General features: G+C 37.9%; 1 pseudogene; it reads left to right on the top strand.

Annotated features, from left to right (window-relative positions):
- Positions 1-23,098: 23,098 nt before the first annotated feature.
- Positions 23,099-23,607, top strand: LOC116600654 (annotated as a pseudogene).
- Positions 23,608-24,587: the final 980 nt, after the last annotated feature.

Below are 24,587 nucleotides of genomic sequence, written 5' to 3'. Positions count from 1 at the left end.
CTTTTAGACTTGTAGGTGATATTGCATAAGAGATTCTTCTCCTGTCAGAAATTATTTGAAATGTTTTCTGTGGCCCTTTCCACCTCTAAGAAGCTGAGAAAGAGTCTATTATTAAATAATGTATTGCTTGTCTGAGAGGAGAAATATAGTTTCTGTGAGATGCCTGGGCTGCTACTACACCGTCAAATCAGTATGCCCTTACCAGTGATAAAGAAAATGATATTCTTCGGTTTGGAGGTTTGTAAGATGTCTGTATCACTAAATTCAAGTGTTGGTTGTATCTTTTTTGGGACCCATTGGTTTTTCCCCAAAATGTAAGCATGATAGTCTTGACTATGAATCCTAATGTTTCTCAGTCTTTTGGATTCAATGTTCCCCTTGGCTAATAAATTTCTTGTAATGTTCTTTCCCTATCCTTAAATTAGATTCATAGATAATATATCTAAACTGTATACATAATTTCAAAACAATGCCATAGCTTTCACTGAAAAGAAATAAAAAATTAAAAAAAAATGCCTTAGCTCTCCTCAAATGAGAAAAATAACAATAATTTATAATAAAACATTGTACATTCCCATATGAAAACAGATGGTCACAACTACCCTAATGACACACAGAAGTAGTCAGAACTATGTTCTACATATAGGATCACCATGAATGTGACAATAGCAAATACAGACTGATTCCGGAGTATTATATTAGTGGTTGAAAATTCACAAACAACATTGCCATTGGTCACATGGCTTTCTGTAACAATGAACAACTCTCAGGAAGGTTTCCAAGCAAAACTGAATACATGCAATCTTACCTCAGTTGACAAAGTAATTCATTCTCAGAAAATTCACTGTGTTTCAAAACCAGACAAAAAATAGTTTCTGTGTGTGTGTGTGTGTGTGTGTGTGTGTGTGTATGCAGACTTAAGTTCTGAGCTCAGAGAAAGAGCAGCTCAGGTGATATTAAAAATTCATTTAAGATAGAGGATAATTCTTTTCATTGTTGTTGTTGTTCCTGGTTATTCTATCCATTTTAGGACATCTGAACATCCCTGGCCTCCTTACAGTAATGTTTCTTCAGCCTGGTTATTGTGAAAACCAGGGGAAAAAGCACCCACAAATTTCTAAAATAACACTTGAGGGAGTCCTGAGTTATTTGAGTCTCCTGACATCACAGTAGGACAAACACAGTATCTCTACCTCCCTTCCCTTAACTATGGGAGGCTATTAGAGCCAAGGGATATCTTAAACAGGATTGACTTTCTGAATCAGTAACAAGCCACTGCAGCCAAGGCACCATGGGAACACCCAGTTCCCAAAGTAATCTGAGCAGGCCCTTTCATCAATAAACTTGCCCTTTCAATCTCAGATACCTGGAGATAGACCTCACAAATAAAGGACTCCTACTTTAAAATTAGCAAATGAGGGCTCATGTCCCTTTGTGCACCCTGGAGTCAAAGCCACCTTGCAGGTATGGGAGAGCCTAAAATAGACTATGACCCACGTTCCATTGTGTTAATCGGGTGAGGTTTCTTTACAGTAAATTTAACCAAGGGAAATCATTTGTTCTCAATGAGAAGGGAGTGTTTCCGTTATTTATTAATTTCAAAATTACCAAATGCCATTTCCTCCATGTAAGTCTGAATAGGAGACACATTGAATTTAGTGCCTGGAGGAATTGTGGGGAAGAAGAGGATGTAGGGAAAATATCGGAAAAGAAAGAGTCACTTTATCAACATCTGATTCTCAAAAGAGCTCCAGAATTGACGGCGCATCTATTCCTTATTGCATCTCTCAGCACAGATATATTGTTTCAAGCTGATAACTCCTGAAACGGCTGAAGAAACGATTTTATTTTGCTCTAAATTTTGCCTGTTAGCAAACCAAATTCTCCAGATTTGCCCAGAAGGGATAAAACTTCAGGGAATGCATGCCAATGTTCAGTCAGCTGTTCTCGTTTTTCAACATCCCTAACCAGATTTTCTTCTCACTCCACCCACAGAGAAAGAGGAAATATGGTCAGAAGCTGCTTTTGCAGAAGTGAACAAAACGTTTCTCCCAAAGCATCACGATGTGTGTGTGTGTGTGTGTGTGTGAGAGAGAGAGAGAGAGAGACAGACAGACAGACAGAAATAGGGATACAGCTAGGAGGAGAGAGTTAGTTCATTCAGTTCTGGAAAACAAAACATTCATTGTTACAAGACAAGGACAACCTTACAAACTGAGAAAGTGGTGAGGTCTTTATCACAAAATACATTTTTCACATCATTATGACTTTCAGTTTACAAAGCATTTCCACAGACATGATTTCATTTCATCCTCACTACAAACCCCTGGCATAGGTCTTATTGTCTCCCAATTATAGATAAGGAAATAAAGGCCCAGAGATGTTCATAACTTTCCTTAAATCCCACAATGAGTAAATAGAGAACCAAAAGACCAGGTCACCTGACTCCAAGTTTAGTACTCTTTCTTATGTTACTTAATCCATACAAATTGAGTTTTTTAAAATCATCACACTGGCAAACTAAGCAGAAAGGTCCACATAGATGTAATATGTAAAGGTATCCAACCATTTTTCAGATAGTTGTTTTATAAAACTATTTTGAAGAGGGGCGCCTGGGTGGCTGAGTGGGTTAAAGCCTCTGCCTTCAGCTCAGGTCATGGTCTTAGGGTCCTGGGATAGAGCCCCGCATCAGGCTCTCTGCAGCAGGGGACCTGCTTCCTCCTCTCTCTCTGCCTGACTCTCTGTCTACTTGTGATCTCTGTCTGTCAAATAGATAAATAAAATCTTTAAAATGTATATTTTGAAGATAGCTAATTTCTGTATCTCAGTATGTAAAACAATAAAGCTCTAAGAATAGGAGTGGAATTTGCTGAGGAATCAAGCTGGACTGCTTTGGAAAAATTCAAGATTTCAAACTCTACCTTTAAGGAAAACCATCAGTAAGGTATCAAATAGCCTATGATTTTAAATAACAATTAATGAGGGGCTCCTGGGTGGCTCAGTCAGTTAAGTGTCTGACTCTTGATTTCAGCTCACCTCATGATCTCAGGGTCCTGGGATCCAGCCCCGCACTGGGCTCCCTGCTCAGCAGAGAGTCTGCTTGTCCTATGCCCTCTGCCCCTTGCCCTGCTGGTGCTTTCTCTCTCTTTCAAATAAATACATAAAATCTTTAAAATAAATAAATAACATTTAATGACAATGGTTAGACTATGAAAATTGTGAGAATATGTAAGAAGCAAATAATTATAAAATATTCAACATACTTTTCACATGTAAATTCTTTTTGAATGTAATTTTATAGCAAGTTGTGGCTTGTACTGAAAAAAATGCAACTTCTTTCATTTGGCTTTCTACTTAACACATAGATGTCTTCCAAAGTGTAGAACTCTCCTTAATCATATCTTGGCTACAAAAATGGGTCAGCGGGCTATGTGTTATAGGCAGAGCTTGGCCTCTTGGCTACACTACACCTAGTATTATAGGATCATAAGTTATCCTCTAGAAAGTTTATTTCAAACCAGATTGCCTAGACTCTAGGATATTTCTAAGTCAAGACCGAGGGACTCTCTAATAGGTATTTGCCCCTTTACTGGCATGAACTTCTCAAGCTTGGTGTCCATCTCAGACCTGGAGAGTTGAATGCCTTCACATGGACTCAGCATGCACTGTATGTCCGAGAACATGGTATTGATCATTCCTTACTACATGTCAGCACTGTGTGAAGTGTTCTATTCCATCCTCATATATTCCTGTGAGGTGGTATTTAATTTAGGGTAATGCTAGCCGCTCTCACAAAAGGAACCTGTAATTTCAGAGCTTTGTGTAAAAGACATTTATTTCTCAGAGCAAAATTGGGCAGATGTTCCTAGTCTGGAGGCAGTCTTTCTCTGTGTGGTGACTCAGAGGCCAAGTCTCCTGTCACCATGAGAGGCTAAACTTTCCTAGAGCAGGGCTCAGCGAACTCTAGCCTGTGGGTTGACTCTGGCTGCCAACCGTTTTTTAATGATCCACGAGCTAAGGCTATTTCTCAAAGTTTTAAATAGTAGAAACAAAACAAAAAATATAGTATTTTGTAACATAAAAATTATATGAAATTCTTATTCTGGTGTCCCTACATAAAGCCTCTCTGGAATATAGCTATGCTTACCTGTTTATGTATTATTTGTGGCTCTTTTTGCAGTACAAAGGCAGAATTGAGGAGTTGCCATAGAGATTGTAGGATGAACAAAGCCGAAAAATATTTACTTTCCGGCTGTTGTGGATTGAACATGTGCCCCAAATTCATTTGTTGAAGTCCTAACACCCAATGTGATGATATTCATAGGTGGGGCCTTTGGGAGTAGAAAACATCTTGAAGGTAGGGCTCCCATGATAGGATCAGTGTCTTTAGGAGTAAAGGAAAAGACCCAGAGCACGCTCTCTCTCTCTTTCTCCCTCTCTCTACAATGTGTGGGAACAGAATAAGAAGGGTGACCATCTGCAAGCCAGGAAGAAGGCTCTTATGCAGAACCCAGCCATGCTGACATGGCTTGACTTGGACTCAGGCCTGGAGCTTGTGAGCCATAAATGTTTTTTGTGTCATCCAGCATATGGTATTTTGTTAACGGCAACCCAAGCTCATTGGTTCTGGCCATTGACAGAAAAAGTTTGCTGATCCTGGCTCTAGAGCTTCCTCACAGACGTGGTTCTATCCACCCAAGAAGAGTTGGGAACACATTCCAACCCACAGCTTAGAGAGGTTAGTGGCTTGCCCAAGGGTTTATGATCCCATGGTGTTTACCCAGGATTCAAACATAGGTCTCCTTGATCTCACAGGCCAAAATCTTAACCTTGTTTCTTTACTATTAGACTCCTGAATCTCCCCACCAGTGTATTAATTCATACTATATGCATCTTTGGGAGACCAAGGATGTCAGGCAAATATGCCTCATCACATTATTTTAATTTAACGTGCACCGAGCTCTAGTCGTGCTCTAATAATAACTTCAAGAAAATGATGAGAAGTGTTTAGTATGAAATATAAAAATCCAGTGTGGCTCTGCGTGTAATGACTATGTGCCAACCAGTTAATAAATCTTCAGAACAATAGCACTACTTCCAATAATGTTTTATATTTCAAAATGATTAATTTTTAACAGTACTTTATGTCCCTTGTGTAAAATGTCTCTGATCCCATGGGATAAGCAAACCAATCTCCATGTTACTATGAAACAGAAATAAAATATTATAGGATTTTCTGATGACTCTGAGGAGTTGAATGGCTCCTTTGGGACTGCAAAGTTAATTAAAATGAGCATAGAATCGCCGTACTCTATTATGGCACAATTATGCTCTCCCTTCTTTTTTTTTTTTTTTTTTCCTTTGTTCTCTCCTTAAAGACTTTACAATGAAGGTCAAAATGAGAAAAATAGATAGTCCACTCTTTTCTATGTATATATTTAAAAGAACCCAAGTTTTGCTAGCTTAGAATTCCTTGGAGATCACTACCTAACATATAGGGGGATAAAAGAATTCAAGATAAATGGTTGTGATACACTCATAATCACAATTGCCATAGATTTTCTCTATCTTATATTTAGACTTGCAGAACAAGCTTAGACAAATTGGTCAGCATGACACAGTATCAGAAAAAGTAGACAATATCTTGATTTTCATGTACTACACTGGATACATAAATAGAACTCTTTCTTTAAAATACTGTATTTAAACTACATTCCAGATGTCTTTCTGGCATTGGTAATCATCTACACATACATATGCCATATCCCCAATAAATGAAAGAAGACTTTCATTCAGATGGGGCAACTTAGACATGTATTCTGAGATACAAATGATAAAGTCTCTCAATTCTTTGAGAGTAGAAAGGGTAGAATAGGCTAGCTTCAGAAAAGAACCAAGAGTCTTTTGATTTTGACAGGAAGTACTAAACAGTATCCATTAAGACTGGAACAACCCCAAAGTTCATGAATGAAAAGAATTTACCCTGCCTATCTAAATTTTAAGTGTTATCTCATTTATTGCTTAGAGCAAATTATCACTATTTTAGAGATGGGAAGTTGAGGCTCTGAGAGGCCAAAATACCTTTCCAAGAACAAATGCTTGATTTTTAGGGGACACAGGATTCTAACATATATCTTTCCGACACATCATGTTGCCTCTAATGTGATGGTTATTCGTTCTTCACCCCCATGTCATCTCACAGACCTGCCAATTCTTCTAGCAGCAATGATAAAACATAGGTTGGCTTTGGCAAATCACTGGTGATGGTTATGCCCCTTACAAATCTATCACATGACAAACAAACACTATGTCAGGGGAGCTCTTTTTAGTCTCAGATATCAGAAAAATGGGCTCTGAGTAGGATAAATCATAAAGGTAATTTATTGGCACATATAATTATTATAAGGCTTAACATCTAATAAGCCTTCACTTACCAGCTCTAAGATGACTCTAAGGACCTGTTTTCTTTGTCTTTCTTCTTCAATTTCTATAATGTCCATTTCATTTCAAAGTTTACCTCTTCAGTATTCGAGAAGGAAAACAAACATCCAGAAATACATGGCTCCTCTTTCACATTAAATAGTAAAGGGAGGGGAGCCTGGGTAGCTCAGTGGTTTAAAGCTTCTGCCTTTGGCTCAGATCATGATCCCAGGGTCCCGGGACCAAGCCCCGCATCTGGCTCTCTGCTCAGCAGGGAGTCTGCTTCCTTCTCTCTCTTTGCCTGCCTCTCTGCCTACTTGTGGTCTCTGTCTGTCAAATAAATAAAATCTTAAAAAAATTAAATAGTAAAGGGAGTAGCTTCATCCCAACAATCTTTACAAATCTTAGATGCATTTTGATTAAATAATCTTATATGACATGCCCAACGCCGAACTGACTATTGTCTCTGGGAATGTATCATCTGTTTCAGTCTCAATAATATGCTCCAGCCTTGAAGTATAGAAGTCCATTTCTGGGAAGCTACATGGACCCACAATACTTTTGATGAAGGGCAACTAAAAAGAAAAAAGAAGGTTGGATGTTGCAGAAGTCTTTCTAGTCAGAATAGGGTAGATTATGTTATAGTAGCAAATGACCCCAAATCTTAGTAGCCTAAAAAAACAAATGCTCATTTCTTGCTGATTTTTCATCTTTGCCAGCTGGGAGTTCTGCTCTATGTCATCATTGCTTTCACTGCAGGACCCAGGTTGACTGAGCAGCCACATTCTGGAACACTGTCAGATAGGCAGGGTGAGGGAGAAGAGAATGTGAAGAAATAAGTCCACTCTTAAAGAGTCTTCACTTTTTTTTTTTTTTTTTTTTTTTTAGATTTTGTGTTTATTTAACAGAGAGAGAGAGAGAGATCACAAGCAGGCAGAGAGACAGGCAGGCAGAGAGGGGGAAGCAGGCTCCTCGCCAAGCAGAGAGCCCGACATGGGGCTTGATCCCAGGACCCTGAGATCATGACCCGAGCCGAAGGCAGAGGCTTTATCCAGTGAGCCACCCAGGTGCCCCAAGAGTCTTCACTTTTGATCAAAGGTCAGAACAAGTCACACAGTCACATGTAACTTCAAAGGATGAGGGGAACTTTAATGCTACTATGTTCATGGAAGGGGAAAGTTAGACTTTTCATGGGGAGCCTTCATAAGCATTCCTAGGAATAATCAACAAATAGCCATCCTATCTATCCTGAGTGAGAAAGAGAGATGTTCTGAGTTTCAGCACCACCAAAGGACTTAAGGAGGATAATGTTATAAACCTGAAGAATTCCAGGTCTCCCTAAATGAGGAGGAAGATGAATTGTTCTCAGGTATTCACTAAATTCTTATCACGTTCACTGATATTTCCATTGCGTAGTAACAGTTGCATCATAAAGTTTATACCGGGGCAATCAGCTACAATGAAGAAAATACATAGAGCTAGGATCAGATCATAAAAACAACTCTATCTTCAGTTTATGGCTAGGCAAGAAATTCAAGTATCTGGCTGATATTTCCTTAGAACTCGTGAGCATTCCATTTATTCCAGAGCTAATGGAAGAGATATGATCAGAAAAGAGCAGAGAATAATTTTAAATTTAACTTGAAACAACCACTGATAAAAGATTTAAAAAACTTATTTGGATGCCCTCAGAGTATATTGTCATAGATCTCTTTTATTCCATCCCCAAAATACAACAACAATTTTTGTGAATCTTTGGCCAAAAGAATTTAAGCTCTGTAATTCTGATTTAAAAATCAATCTTGAAAAATCATTGAGAGGACAAATAAAAGCAAATGAGCAACAGAATGGATGAATATAAAAGAGGAATTCCAAGACGTTGTCCAACAAAGAAGTCTGAGGGTGGCCTCTGATGAAAAATGGGAGAGGAAAAAAATCAAGCCTCTATCTATTCTTCCTTTGGAAAATAAGCAATAATGCCAACAAAAGAAAATTTTATATTCAATGTAACTGTTTCTTCTAGTGAAGAGAAATGAGAATCTTAATGACTTTGGGAAAACCCATCACTTGAATGATGTCATATGGTTTTATGAAATGGGAAGTGAAATGAAGAGTCTTCTCATGTATACATACCACATTCTGGATCTTATGGAGTTTGATCATCTACTCTAAGATTTCTCTTTAATGATACCTATCCAATTAACTGTAATAGCTTCTCCTAGCCTAGGAAAGATACTCTTTCAATCTTAAGTGCTTAAAAGTGTTTATTTCTTACTTCATTCAGTGAATATATGTTACAGTCCAAATGTGAACAGTTGAGGAGGTAGGGCAGAGTGCTGAACAGTACACACAAGAGTTCATATTCTGAACTCCTTTCTTCTGTAAGCAATGATCTTAGGGTTTTGAACGGGGCTCATGTCCCATCAGTGGGTTCATGACTATGGGGCTGAGACTCATGGAAATTTCCAAAATCAGTATTCAAGGTCAAAGGGAATGTTGTAACTTCAGAGAGCCTTGAAATAGAACAAAGGGGAAAAAAAATCCCAATGTTCTAGGTGGCACGATGTACAGACAGAACAAGGAGTCACAAGAATAACAACAGAAAATGATTGTATCAGGCTAGTAAGGAGACTGGCAAAATTCTAACCTTAACATAATAGCCCATTTAAACTTCACAGCAAAGCTATGAAGGAAGTGATTTTATTATGCCTACATTACAAGTGAAAAAACAGGCACAGAGTTCCAGAAACTAAGTACTTATCCAAGATCACATCCATCAGCCTAGCTCCAGAGTTTGTGCTCTTAACCACATAATGCCACTGATACAAGTAAAACGGAGCAAACAGATTCATTTCCTATATATAAGGGCTGGATAATATTAGACTTAGATGGATTATCTAAGCTATCAGAATATAAACCAGATTTCCACTTACAGAGCATTGGTATCAACTTGCCTACACAAGAAGTAAGCCATTTATTTCTGGAGAGACATTTGATCAACCTAGAAGCACTGGAGATTTACAAAAACAAGATCCATATTAAACTAATTCCAGCAACTTTGAGGATGCAAATTTTCCTAGAATAGAGGCCAAATATCATATTTATCTTGATAATACATAGAGTTAAAAGGAATAATGACTATAGAATAAATGAACACATAAAGGAATGAACTATGAATGGGCATGGTTTAACTAATTTTTCTTTTTAAAATTCTACTTTTTTAAAGCAATTACTGATGTTCTTTATAAAGAATTTGCCATTTTTCAATAAAGCAAAATAAATAGTAATTACACAATTCCTAGAAGAATTCAGAACGTCTTAAGAATGCATATCAGGATACACCACACTGCTTGCCTCCTCCAACCCTCTTTGGGATAGGAGAATGTTGCATTCATGCAATGGTGATTCATCCAACAGATTCATCAGATGAACCCAATGCTACTAACTGAAAATATATCCCTGTCCACCCTTAATTAATTTCCAACTTTTGCTCTATTTCTGGTGCTCAAGGTCTGGAACCAAAACAAAATAAAACAAAACATACAAATAATCAACAACAAAAAAAAAATCTCACACACTTATCAAGAGAAACTTTGGGTTGGGGGCATAGTTAGTGGTATGTATTTATTGAAATGTTCCAATTAACCGAGAGCACAGGCTCCTGCAATCTCAGGCTGTTTTGATAAATAAAATACTGGAAGCTTAATTTATCACAACTTCAGATAAACAATAATTTTCTCTCAAGCATTATATGTTTGTTTGTTCGCTTTGCTTTGCCATATCTGGCAACCCTGTCACCAAAGTTTAAGAAGCAAGGACTCCACTGGGAGAATGCTGCAGTACCAAACATACATGTCAGCCTCTAACTGATTCTGTTATCCTGAGAATAGCCTTGCCCCACTGAATTTCAGTTACTTCATTTGCAAAGGAAAAAGAATTGGACTAAACGAAAGAATTCTGAGGACCCCTTCCTCTGTATATGTCTAGATTCTAGTAGTCTCTAAGAGAGACTGTACTACAAAGTATGATGTCATTGTTTCTAAAATGTCCTGTGAGGCAGAGAAATTATGAAGTCTTCACTTATTATTAAGTGGGGAAAAAAAAAAAAAAAGACAACAACAGCAAATTAAACAGATGATGAGGGCAGGACAAGGCTGTCTTCTGGAGAGCTCCTAAGAGGTAAGAGAGCATGTCCTGGGATGTCCTCCACTCGAAAGGCTCTTGCTGTTCTCCTTGGGTATTACCATTTGTTCCACCCACAGGGTTCTAAAATTAAGAATGGGCCTCTTTTATGGGGAAAAATGATTTTAATTCATTTATAAGACGTGAAGATATATACAAATGTAAGAAAAATGTTTTTAAAGATATATCTGCATTCATTTAGGGGGTGAAATGCTGAATATAATTGCTACAGCTCGAGTTTTATGGGCTTTTAAATTTTTTTGCTTCTTAAATTTTATTTTTATCATTTTTTATTATTAATAATAGCAGATAACAGCAGGATACAGCTCTGCCACTGTCATTTATCTAACTTAGCAAGATTAATTCATACCTTCTCAGACTTTCCCTAAGAGGTCTGTATGAAAGATTACCCCCAGTGCCTTCATTGCTACATTGTTGCTCAGCATTTCTCCATTCTGACTTGAGTTAAACCAGAAATGCTATGAATTACATGAAATATATGTGTGAACCAGAATGCTAGGAATCATCTCCCGGGCATTAAAAATACAATTCTTCAACATCTACCCACAGTGAGCACCATTTCTTTTCAGAGAAAGATTAAAAACACAAAGCAACTTCTCACAGTGGCAAGGAAATCCAATCACAACAAGACCACAAACTTGAGGGTACAGGGCTACTTTGGGAGACTCACTGTGTAACACAGGAGAGACTCTGTGGATATTTTGGTGATAGAAGTACATCATAAGCAAATACAGAGTTAAGTGGAATTTTCCTCTGGGAACTCTACATTTTAATGAAAGAGAGCTCAGTCAAAACATGAATGTGATTTTCTGCAACAAAGGACCCCACAATTGCTATGGCTAATCACAATAGAATAAAAAGTTAGACACAGGAGGTGGACAGGTTCACCTTCTTTTGGCCACCCAGAACTGAAGTGTTAAAGCACAGACTCTCCATCCGGCTTGTACATTTAAAGGATTCCAATCCCATCTAATCCTGTAGACTGCCCTGGGTATCTTCCATAAGCCGTCGGTCTTGTTCGTATTTCCTGAGTCATATACACAGGACAGTGGGCAGGACGGAATCAGAAAATGTAATTCTCACTCGGGGTTTTTCAGTCCCAACACTGTTGACATTCGGGTAGAGTAATTCGTGGTTGTGGATGACTGTTCTGTACATCACATCATGCTCAGCAAAACTCCTGACTGCTCTCCAGGAGATGGCAGTAGTACATCCCCTCCATCCCTAGTGGTGACCCCCCAAAAACATCTCCAGACCTTCTAAATGTCCTCAGGGAGAAGGGAAGGCAAATGCAATCAAATTCATCCAGGAAAGGAGCAACAAAAAGTCGACTCTCAGGGAGAGAATTAGACTCTGATAAAATAAAGCCCACAAATAAATATATAAAAGGTGTCCATATTTCTTCTCACTATGAATGTATCTTTCTCATAGTGATAAGGAGAACCGTATATAAATTGTACAGTTTACTCAATCACCATAAACATTTAAGGCATACAAAATGTGTTGATTATAAATGTGTTGTCTCTAGATGAACACTTTATTTGAAGGTTGCCTTCCTGATTTTTCACTCTCAATATGGTCATCAGCCCTCAAAATGCCACAGTTTTATTTTATTTTTGTTTTGTTTTGTTTTGTTTTACTACAACAGATTGCTTTCATTGTTCTATAAATTCCTTCAAGATCTAGCCCCTGCCCACGCCACCAAACCTCCTCTCTTCTTTCTTCCCCACATACATTCTCAAAAGTCATCTGTGCTATCACACTGGTCAGTCTCTTAGCCTGGAAGGCACATTTCCTCAACAGACCAGGAGCTCACTGAAAACAGACCCAGTCCTCCTTTAATTTTCAACACCAAGCAAAGGCCCCCGGGCATAGTGATGTTTGTGATTTTTTTTTATAAAGAATGAAATGAATTAAGAATGACTCTAAAGAACTCTTAGATAGCACCTCTACTTTCTCTCAGGAGACAAATCACCTCTAGTTCTTCAATCAGTTCCTCCTTGTAGCCAAAGCTAGATACAGAGTTGATTCAAAGAGTAAGAGTTCTCCATTTTTTTCTCTGAAAATCTAAAACTCTAGTGATTGGTTAGAAAGTGAAAATGGGCTTCTTGCATATTTATGACCCTAATTAATTTTAGGTGTTCGGAAGAAGGGTCTGTTGTGTCATGAGTCAGAAATAAAAAGTGAAAAGAGAAAGCCGTGCCTGAGACAGATGCTTTCAAACTTTTGTGGAATTAAGTAGTTTGTTTGGGGGTGGGGAGAGTGCAAAGGGAGTAGAATGATATATAAATCAAAATAATGAGGTGTTCACCTTAAAAACATTAGGTCCAGTCATACAAAAATAAAGTTCCTTCGAAAATAAGCAGGAAAATCATCATGAAAGACTAAATAAAACACTTCAGTAATTCATTACAATAGAATTCTATGGACTTTTTGTTGTTTGTTTGGCGGTTTTTGTTTTGTTTTGCTTGTGTTTTTTGCCAAGGCAAGGCTCCCCTCTCAGCCACAGTGTTCCATTTCAAAATCTGAATAATGTACAATGACCTTAGGGACCAGTGAGGACACTGCTTTTCTTTACCAAGAGAAGAAACTGGCAATACAAAGATTCTAGTTTTAGGATTGAATTAATTTTTTTTTCTTTTTTCATGCCACATTAACAATATCTTGGGTGTAAGAGAGGATGGAAAATGTAGTGTCCTATCAATTCTCTGTAGCTGCGCCAAGAAAATAATCTAAATAAAGTCCAGTGGCAAAGAAAGCATGAATCATAAAGCAAAGCAATGCCAAACTAAGCCATGTTTCATCAGTCACCAAAATTAATCCTGAATTTCATCAACTCACGCAGACAGTGTCCAAAGAAATGTTCTGGGAGGCATGTAGATTAAAATGAAGGACAGAAATAAAACATTAATGTTGCATTTTATTTTCTAAACATGTGTATTTTCCACTGGTAATCAATGAGAATATGAAAACAGACCTCTAGCTAAAAGAGTGCTTCACCTAAGAACTCACTACAGAATAATGTAGGGAGGTTGATATCCTTTAATGCAGGAGTTTGAAAACTTTTTCCTTCAAGGATCAGAGAGTAACTAGTTTGGGCTTTGCAGGTGTATGGTGTCTGTTGCAACTACTCAACTCTGCTTTTATAATGAGAAGCAACCGCAGCCAACATTAACAAACAGGTGCAGCTATATGCCAATAAAACTCCATTTACTGGGATGCCTGGGTGGCTCAGTTGGTTGGGCTGCTGCCTTCAGCTCAGGTTATGATCCCAGAGTCCTGGGATCGAGTCCTGCATCAGGCTCCTTGCTCAGCGAGGAGCCTGCTTCTCTTGTTGCCTCTGCCTGCCACTTTGCCTGCTTGTGTGTACTCTCTCTCACTGACAAATAAATGAATAAATAAAATCTTAAAAAAAAAAAAAACTCCATTTATAAAAAGAGGCAGCGGGCTCCTTCTGATGGGAGGGCCAGAGGTTGGTGTCCACTGCTTCTTTAATGTATCAACCCACCAAGAACTGAGAGCACTGATAAGAAACAACGTGGAGTTTGCTATTCTTTCCTAATTTCTCAATAGATACATGTTTGCAGTTAATACCTCACAGTCATTAATTTAAAATGGAACCTCTAGTGACTCTGAACTGGCAATTAGTTAAAACAAGGTAAACGTGTAAAATGCCTGCCAGTTAGCTATCTGATCTGCATCAATCCACACGTATTAAGTCAGTGAAAGAGCAGAAATGTAATTTTCCAGAACATGCAACCCTACCGCTCTGCATGCCTCTAATGAGGGAAAGCTAATTATTTTATTATCTTAACATAAACCTCCCCAAATTAAATATTTCCAGGGTTATAAACGGTCTGCCTCTGAGCTTCACGAAAAGCTTAAAACCAGTCATTTCACTTTGGCAGACAACACTCTTGGTCTCCTCAGGGTTCAAATAAAGCTTTGACATCTTTCAGTTTTTTTTCTTTTCCTATAAAAATAAGGCACTACTGAACTGTTCTCCTTATAGAGAAGAAGGTTCAATACTAATAAATCCTTTTGCCAGAAGGGTTGAGAAATAGTGAAAGAAGCTGGAAGAGCCTTCATTATTCTTTCTTTAAATTCAGCTCTAATTTCATCAGTGTTAACTAATTTCATTTGCACCTATTATACATTTTCATTTCAAATAAATATTAATTAATTAATATGTACCTGTTATACATTTTCATTTTTACCTCTTTCATAGATAAACAAAAACATATATTTATGTATTCCCCTTACAAAAGGGGATTGATTCAGTCATTTGATTATTGACCCTTTCTTAGTTCTCTTCTCCTCCAAGCTAAATAAATCAACTATTTTTATTCTTCTTTCCAAAATCTATGTTGCTGGATCTACCAAAATTTGTCATGACAAACCCATTCGGGTATAAATTTTCTTTCAATTTATTTAATTCCATGGAATTAAATTTTAGGATAAGAGAGCAAAAGGGTGAATAACCAAGTTTGGCTCCTATACCATCTGTTGTTGAACCCTTAAAAGCCTAGTGTTACCAGATTTCTTTATCCCTTTGTTCCATGGTCAACAAAAAGCCACACTTCTTTTAAGCCAAGTACAATTAAGTCATAAATATCTGTTGCATGATCATCGCAGTTCATTCCTTTCCTATGTTTCTTCAAGCCAATTTTTAGTTTTCATTACTTGTTTCTGATGAGATACACTCATATATAAATGTTTTTATTTTCCCCCAAAAGTACAATACTTCTCAGTCCTGCTCTCTTTCTTCTTTCTCTCTCTCATGCTGTTGTTTTTTTTTTTTTTTCCACAATATCCAGTGCAAATCCATGGTCAATTACTACCCATATTTCCTATTCTTAATTGAAGTTTGAAGGCTTCAGTTGCCTAAAATAAATGAGTTCTCCTAGAACACTGGAGGCAGAGGATAGACCAATGATTGCTCTCTGCAAGAGTGCCTGCCATCACAATAGGCTGAAGTCAAAGAAGGGATGTGTTTCCCCCAGATTTGATTGTTCCTTCTGGGAGGAAATTGACACACATGAGAATCTATTACCAATTCCTTTAGCATATCTTAAAGAGAAGCTCATGGAAAAGTCACAGAGCCCCACAACCTCCCAGATAAGCCTATATGAAGACATTCCATGCCTTACTTAAATCCTCACAATTATTATGTACCCTTATATGAAGTCCTTAAGAATTACTTATGGAAGGAAGGAAGAAAAGAATTATTTACATTATTTATATGGTAACAGTGCTCTTAGTACAACTGACCTGCTGTATGATTTTCTTATCAGTTGTTTTGAAGTTTAAAATCCATGAGTAGCCATTTGGAATTTTTTTTTTTTTTAATTGGAAAAAAGCGCTGTGATAGTCTACTGGTCACATTAACTAGATGAGTAAGAGTATTAGATTTCATGAGGGATATAAGTGAATATTATTCTTTTAGGATTTTCTCAATATACTGTATTTTTACTTCTAAGTCTTTGAATTAAGTTTCCAAGCATCCAAATACCATATCTGAATTTTTTGTTTGTTTCTATGTTTGTTGCTTTTTTTTTTTTCTGTCAGAAGACTCTAAGAATATATGAAGGAGTGGGCACCCAGGAAATGTTTGGGACTGTAATTTGACTGTAATTTGCTTAGAGGTTTAGGAACAGTCAAAAGAGTGCATGTGTTTTCTGAATGACTGAAAATAGATGTCTGAGAATCCAGGCTCAGTTCTTCTCAAAATGTATATCTCATCATGCTGTCTAGGTAAACAGGCTACAGAGAAAACCGATAGCAGTCAGTATAGTGCAGAGTATTAAAAACTAAAAGGAAAAAAAGTTTTGAAAAAGTTTTTTAAAAAGAAGAAAAACTAAGGGAAATTTGGTTTCCAGTTTTCTGAAATTCAAAGGCCTTATCAGAATTCATAAGACAATGTAACTTCCTAGTCTGCAAAGCTCACGTTCCTGGAGGCCCAGGGGGACTCAGCTTTTGAAGCTGCTGCCTACTCCTCTTGACAAGGCTCAGTCTGCACTTTAACCGGAAAAAAGAAAAGTAAAGGAGAGAGAGAATTATTCTTTAAATGCTGAGGAAAAGGAAGAGACATTTGCTTTATCATTAGGAATCCGTCTTCCCCACTGCAGGTAGGAATATTTAGCATTTGGTCGGACAAGCCCCTGAAGAAGATCCATGGAGGATGAGAAAGATACCCTGGGAAGAAAATGAAAATTATCAAGTTCACAGAAGCATCGAATGGTAGTTGCCAGGGGCTGGAGGGAAGGGAAAATAGAGAGCTGATGGTCAAAGGATACAAAGTTTCAGTTACACAGGATAAATAATTTCTGGAGATCTACTGCACAATGCAGTGCCTACAGATAATAATAATGTGTTGTATACTTAAAATTTGCAAAATGGGTTGATCCTATAGTAGGTGTTCCTATACACACACACACACACGCACACACACACACACACAAATGATAATAAAGTGGAAACTTTGGGAGGTGATGAATATGCTTACAGTATTGATGGTAGGGATGGTTGCATCACAGGTATATAGATGATCCCAAATTCATGGAGCTGTATACACTAAATACCTTTTTGTTTGTTTGTTTGTTTACATTTCAGTGATACCTCAATAAAGTGGTTAAAAAACTTTTGGCTGGTCATGGAAATGATACTCAAACCTTGGTTGTACTTTCCTGAGGGAAATTTTGCCTCTACAGCAGAGAGAGCAGAAAATGTAGTAACACTGAATTTTCTGTAGGTAATGAGAGTTCAGAAAATTCAGGGACCAAAATTGATTTTTAGAAATTATCCTTAATGGTCAAAATAATTAAGCCAGTTTTTCATGAAGGTCAATATCACATTTAAGGATATAAGGCTGGGGCTCCTGGGTGGCTCAGTTGGTTAAGGAACCTTAGGTCATGATCCCAGAGTTCTGGGATCGAGTCCCTCAGTGGGCTCCCAGCTCCATGGGGAGTCTGCTTCTCTCTGAACTTCTCCCCTCTGTCTGTCTCTCAAAAAAATAAATAAAATCTTTTTTTTTTTTTAAAGATTTTATTTATTTATTTGACAGAGAGAAATCACAAGTAGATGGAGAGGCAGGCAGAGAGAGAGAGAGGGAAGCAGGCTCCTTGCTGAGCAGAGAGCCCAATGCGGGACTCGATCCCAGGACCCTGAGATCATGACCTGAGCCGAAGGCAGCGGCTTAACCCACTGAGCCACCCAGGCGCCCTAAAATCTTTTTTTTTTTTTTTAATAAAATCTTTTTTTAAAAAACGGATATCCTGGTGTTTAAAAATTTGGAAAAAATGAGATTATTTCCACCAAACCTGGTAAAAGTAAAAATGTAGTCAAATAGTATTTAACATCATGGAAAAATCAACCAATCTTTACAGAGCAGCCCAACATCTAGAATAAGCACTGAAGGAGGATGGGCATGAAGAAAGAGGTTAGAAATATTGGGATCATAATAAATAATGATAGGACATGGTTCTTATTCATTAAGGGTTTGCATTAAATACAGCACAGGAAAACAACACCTCTGTATTGAAAAATAATAACTACAGGGGAGGGAAATAACTTTAACTGACAACCATATGTTGAACACTGCATTGGGTATTTGATACATATTATCACCTTTTGTTATCCATCCTGTGAGTGGACAAAATATTCCATTTTAACAATAGCTAAAGTGACAGAGTTATTTATGTTTTGCAAATATGTTTCACGGATGCCTTAAGTGTAGACTGAGTATTAAAAAACCTTTAAAAGACAAGAGACTGAACCTTGGACTATCCATATTTGTGTGTATGTGATGTGTATGTGTGTGTTTATGCATGTATGCATACATATACATAAATTCTGTGAAATGTGCTTCTGTCAGTCTTTTTAGTCACCAAGGTTTTATGTGGGGTTTACAACATCCCTTTGGTATTTTCCAACTTCTGTTGTGAAGGCTGTAGCGTGATGCTTACCGTGCAAGTAGCCTTGTAGTCTGAAATCCCAGCTTGACTACACGTGAACTACATGTCCTTGAGCAAGTTACATAAGCTGCTTTTAGTGTTCTTAACTATAAATGAGAGCTAATGATATCTACTCCACAAGATTTGTGAAGATTAACTATTTAAGCCTGAGCACAGTGACTAGTGTATACAAAAGCACTCAATAAGAGTTTGGTGTTAATTTTATCTGTTTGCTGCTCTGCCTCCAACACTTTGAATTGTAATCATCACAGAGTACACAATCAATAAATACTGGTTGATTGACTGCTCAGATGTGTTACTCATTCCCATTTTTTTTTCCCCCTTAAGGATAAACCTCCTCCATGCCAGACAGTGTAAAATGTATGGAAGGCTTAGCCTATGTCCAAATTGACCTGCTTTGTGTGAGAAGGGGCTGGACCTTCACTCTGGCACGAGAAAATGAGAATCAAACACATGGGAAGAAAGGCTAGAGAGCCTCTCTGTTGAATGAATACAGCAGGCTTCTCTAGCAATGTGCTCTCGTTCAAAGAACCCAGATTCCATTAACTTGAGGTCAGCTACTCTCATTGTACCTCTTGTTTGTCTTCCCTCCCCAGACATTTATTTCCCTGACACTGCAGGGATGCGACGAGCAAACAAAGGAGAAACAGAGCTGTAACTAACTACTCCCACTGAGCCAACAGGACCCCAGTGTGAAATGAGACCGCTCAAGTTATTATTTTCCTTGCTTAAAGGAAACCCATGGGCCTGGGTGAAAGAAGAGAACAGGGAGAGAAAAGGCCGTGAGTGTGAGAACATGAACTAAGCCCAGGTCCAGAATCAATAATCCTCCCTCTTTTTATAGAGATATGAGCTACTTTCATCTGTTCTATTTCAAGAGCTACATGCCATTGCCAAGGATCCTATTAAAATGTCATCACGTCTACTGCAGGCAAAGCTAATATTTATTGAGAAATTCCCATGGGCCAGTGTTTGTGTATATCACTTTACATACATTGCCACATTCAATCCTCCTAATGGCCCTTGGAAGTGATAAAACCCCAGTTTTCAGATGAGGACACTGAGGCTTGGAAACCTAACCACCAGCTGGAAAACTATGCTAGTGTTGCACCAAGGCAGTCTGACTCCAGAAAGCTTGTATCTTTATCTTAAAACTTGTAGCCATACAAGAATTTTTTGATTTGTTAATTACTTCTTGAAATGAGCAAATCTCCAGAGGATCTGACCATCTTTCTTGTTGCATGGAGTTTTTGTTCATGGTCATATTTATAGAGAAGGGGCATTCATCTATACTTAATCAACCTATGTTCTATTCATTGACAGATGCTTTCTTGAGTGCCTTTTAGGTACTTGTTTAAGCCTATGTGGCTTTTTAAATGACTTTGGCATTAAATGGATACATGAAAAGTTTACTGTAGACGTTCCATTCACTAAAGCGGTAGTGTACAGTACACAAATCTGTTTTCACAGGCATTCATTCATTTAGTTCTCAAACCGAAGCCCTAGGGTAAATTGGTTTTCTCCTACCATTCTCCAGCTGAGAATTAGTGATGCACAAAGCTTGTCAATAGCAAAGCCAGAACCCAAATCCTTTGCTCTTCTGACTCCAAGCCCAGTGCCTTCCCCTCTGAATCACAGCTATCTGCTATGATGACATTGCCCTGGGAATCAATCCAGTATGAACCATCCCCTCCATCAGATGCTCCCTATCAGCAGATGAGCAAAGTATAGCGGCTGGGTTGGTGCTTCATTGTAACTAAATATTCATCAAAAGTGTGCACATTAACAGCCACACACAATAATTAAACCCAAATTAATTTCCTCAGTTAATACATGCCACAGAATTAAATTAAACCTCAACAGAAAACAGGGCAGACTGTAACTATTAATCCTCTCATAAGCAACAATAATTATTTTTGCCAACATTTATTTCATTTGCATATATGATGTTACATTGCAAATTTTCACATATAAGTAACAATTCTCTCTGCTTTGTCAGATTGAGAATTAAGCAATATATTAGTTCACATAATCTGTCAGCAAAAGAATTCCACAGATCCAGTTCGGGAGCAAACTTAACATTTGGGGCAGCTGAGTTCATTAATGTTAGTGCTATAATTCACAAGGGGACCCATGGATTGCAAATATGTATGTGGTATAACATACACCCCATTCATTAATGTTAGTGCTATAATTCACAAGGGGACCCATGGATTGCAAATATGTGTGTGGTATAACATACACCCCATTCATTAATGTTAGTGCTATAATTCACAAGGGGACCCATGGATTGCAAATATGTGTGTGGTATAACATACACCCCATTCATCACTGAAGAATAATTTATGATATATAAAAATGCCTATAAGTTGCATATGAAATACTTCAAAAATTAATATAGCTATCATTTTATATAATTATTACGGAGATCAATCATGGTTTTCTCTCATTGGAAAATTATGTTTGTAAACTTCACTGATTTTTTTCAGAATTTTTCAGTAAATTCTTACTGGAGATATCTTATGTAAGCAGAGCTATTAGCCATGGGAATATAACAGTGCAAAAATAGCCACAGCGCCTTTCCTCAAAAATCTTGCTTTTAGTGGGAGACAGACATAGCTATGGATAGATACTAAATAGTTCATGCTAAAGTAGATAATGTCCACTTCAGGAAACAAGAAGTGCCTGAGAAAGCAATATGAATCTGTTACTGGTGAGATTGTGAAACTCTGAGCAAGTCATTTCACCTGTCTAAACCTTAGTTTCCTCATCTGTAAAAGCAGGCGTGAGGTGTAGATAAATATATATACATATGTATATGTATATATATTTATATATATATATATATGATGATTATATCTTCTGCATTCAGTGCAAGTTCTCTATTTATCGAGCATTGTATTAAATACTTTGCATGTTTTCCCTCCTTGATCAATCCTATAAGGTGAAATTAACATTATCACTAGTGTCATCTTATAGGGTTAGAGAGGTTAACTATGATCACACAGCCGGTAGGGGTATGGCAGGATTTGAATTTGGTTAAGAGGAGTTTAGAAGTACACCTATTTACTATTAAGTCATTTGGCCAAGTATGGAATTCAGAGACAGACATTAGCATATTTCTCATGCAACCTCATCAACAACCAGGACAGGTGGGCCTGATTGGCTCAGTTGATTAAGCGTCTGCCTTGGGCTTGGGTCAACATTCCAGGGTCCTGGGATGGAGACCTGCTTCAGGCTCCCCCGTCCTCGCCTCTGTCTGCCACTCTGCCCACTTGTACTCTCTATCAAATAAATAAATAAAATCTTAAACAAACAAACAAAACCCCAATCAGGACATTCACAAAAAAGAGTAACCAGTCTTTTTCCTTCCCAACTACCAACTACCAAATAACATTTTATGTTTTAACTGGTAGTTCAACCATGCCAACAAAACAACAAAACAAAACAAAACAAAAAGACAAACACACAAAACACATAATGAAACTCTTAGTAAAATGTTGTCTCTAGTGGGTGCAGTTCTGCAGTTTTCATACAAAGCATATGCAATTATTGAGAAGAAACATATGTGAACTCTAGCACAGAGCTGTCTCTTGGCAACTGATTAATATTTCCTTGGCTATGAGTTTATCATGGAGTTAGGAGTCCTTTATAAATAGAATCTAGAATCTAGAAGACTGTCACCCTCTTACTGTTCAAGTACCAAATTTTATTAAAGAAATGGAAAAAAAATAAGGAAATGGGATAACAATGTCTGTACCTTTGGGCTAGGATAGCTACTAAGTAAATAAAAGCATTAGTTGTCTACATGGAATCCTGCCAAATAATATTTTTCAAGATATGCCTTAATACTTTCTTAAATGGGCAAATAAATAAATAAAAGGACACAGAAAGAGTATAGTATAAAGAAACCCTACAGTCCTTTCACTGAGAATTTCAGTGGTTGTAGCATATTGCAAAGATCAACATCCCATATAAGGTTTATATCCACAGTTTCTACAGACCTTTTAACACAAATAGAAAATGTGGCTACCACACGGTTGAATTGCTCTAACATAGTCTATTTGAAAATGCAATGGATTCCAGTTTTTATCTTCCCAGAGGAGAAAGAATTGACCTTCTGGTCTTGTGTATCATTTCAGCTTCCTTGACAGAGGCTCTTTCCTTCCTTCCAGTGTTTGCGTCTTCATCATAGGAGAACCAGTCCTCCTTCTGATGGCTCCTGATTTCTGTGTGGTAATCAATATGGCTTAAGGGAAGTTCATTAATTTTCAGAGGGGGATATGACCTAGGCAAGATGTGCTTCTTATTCCACTGGAGAGCAGTGGTGGTTATTGCTACTTGCCAAGACTCTGAGCTAAAAGGGAGATTAGAATGGTATTGAAAGCCCACATACCCAAATATTTCTTGCCATAGAATAAACAAACAAATTGTGACATGGTCATAAAATGGAATATGAGATCGAACCCTACAAATGACAAAGACTGTATGAACTGGTCAAAATGGCAAGCAGGCCCGCTGTTGCAGCATCAGGATGGTGGCAGGAGGGTATTTGAAAATGGTATTATTGAAGCACTGGGTGGCTCAGTCAGCTAAGCCTGGCTAGGGTCGTGATCCAGGGGTCCTGGGTTCGAGCCCTGCATCAGTTCTACTCAGTTGGAAGTCTGCTTCCCTCTCTCCCTTTGCCCCTCCCACTGCTTGTGCTCTCTCTCAAATAAATAAATGAAATCTTTAAAAATTGAAAATGGTGTTACAATGCCATAAGGATCAGTACACTGGGATTAATGCAAGATGATGCATTATGTGAGAATGATGATGTGAAAGGCTTCCCAAGAACCTTCAGAATGACGGGATGTTTTGCATCAATAGAGCACTGAACCTGCCCATGAGAAAGCAGATCTTACCTAAAAAACAGTGAACAAAATATGAGGATACCCCCCTCTACCTTGAGGCATATCTGAAAGAAATTATCCGGGAAAGAAAAGAGAAAAAAGAATGGGCAAAGAAATAGTCATGGAGCTGAAATCCATGATTGCAGCTGCCCTCAAATATTTTTAAGAAGTTGGATAAACCTGGGGTGCCTGAGTGGTACAGTCTATTAAGCATCTGACTCCTGGTTTCAGCTCAGGTCATGATCTCAAGGTCATGGGATCCAGCCCTGTGGCGACTCTATACTAGTGCAGAGTTTGAGATTCTTTCTCCCTCTTGCTCTGCCCCTTCCCCTGCACTCTTTCTCTCTCTTTCAAAAATAAATAAAATAATTTTTTTAAAAAGGTGGGTAAATCAGAAATGTATATTTTAGAACTATTTGAGCTGCAAATGTATTATTTTACATAAATGTGTATTATTTAAAAAAAAAAGAGTATAAACTATCACTGACCCTATAGCATGGATGAATCTCACAAATGACAAACTAGCTCAGAAAAGACAAAAGAGCACTAGTTGTATGACAGCACTGCACTTACATGAAGTTCAAAGCCAGGCAGAACCAATCTGTGGCAGAAGTCAGGATAGTGCCCTTCCCAGAGGCAGTACTGCCTAGCAGAGTATCAGTGGAACTTCTGGGGGCTGGCAAGGCGCTACTTCCCAAACCAGGTTCTGCACATGGGCACACTTATTGTATGTAACACATCAGGCTGTACATTTAAGATCATACTGTTCTTGAGATATGTTAGACGTCAAAGAAATACTTGCTTAAAAAACATCCTCGTTGCAAACACACACACTGGCAACAAACTGAGCCTTTCTCCTGGATGTAATCTAAAGATTCACTTCCACCCCTTAAGAAATGCTGTCTAAAGACAAAGAAATAACAATAGTATACATAACAGACCAACCAAGGGTCCCTATCTGCAGGATGACCATTTTCCCAAAGCTGAGTTGGTAACCTTCTCCTACACTTTCAGAGGACCACAGGGCTTCCTTGGAGCACAGGTTCTATCTCTTTGTATTGACATGATTATTTCTGAGCCTGCCTCCACCAAACTCACT

The sequence above is a fragment of the Mustela erminea genome, chromosome 1 (genome assembly GCF_009829155.1).
Source record: "Mustela erminea isolate mMusErm1 chromosome 1, mMusErm1.Pri, whole genome shotgun sequence".
Lineage (NCBI taxonomy): Eukaryota > Metazoa > Chordata > Mammalia > Carnivora > Mustelidae > Mustela > Mustela erminea.
The sequence above is the reverse complement of the archived record's forward strand: the minus strand, read 5'-3'. Positions and strand labels throughout refer to the sequence as shown.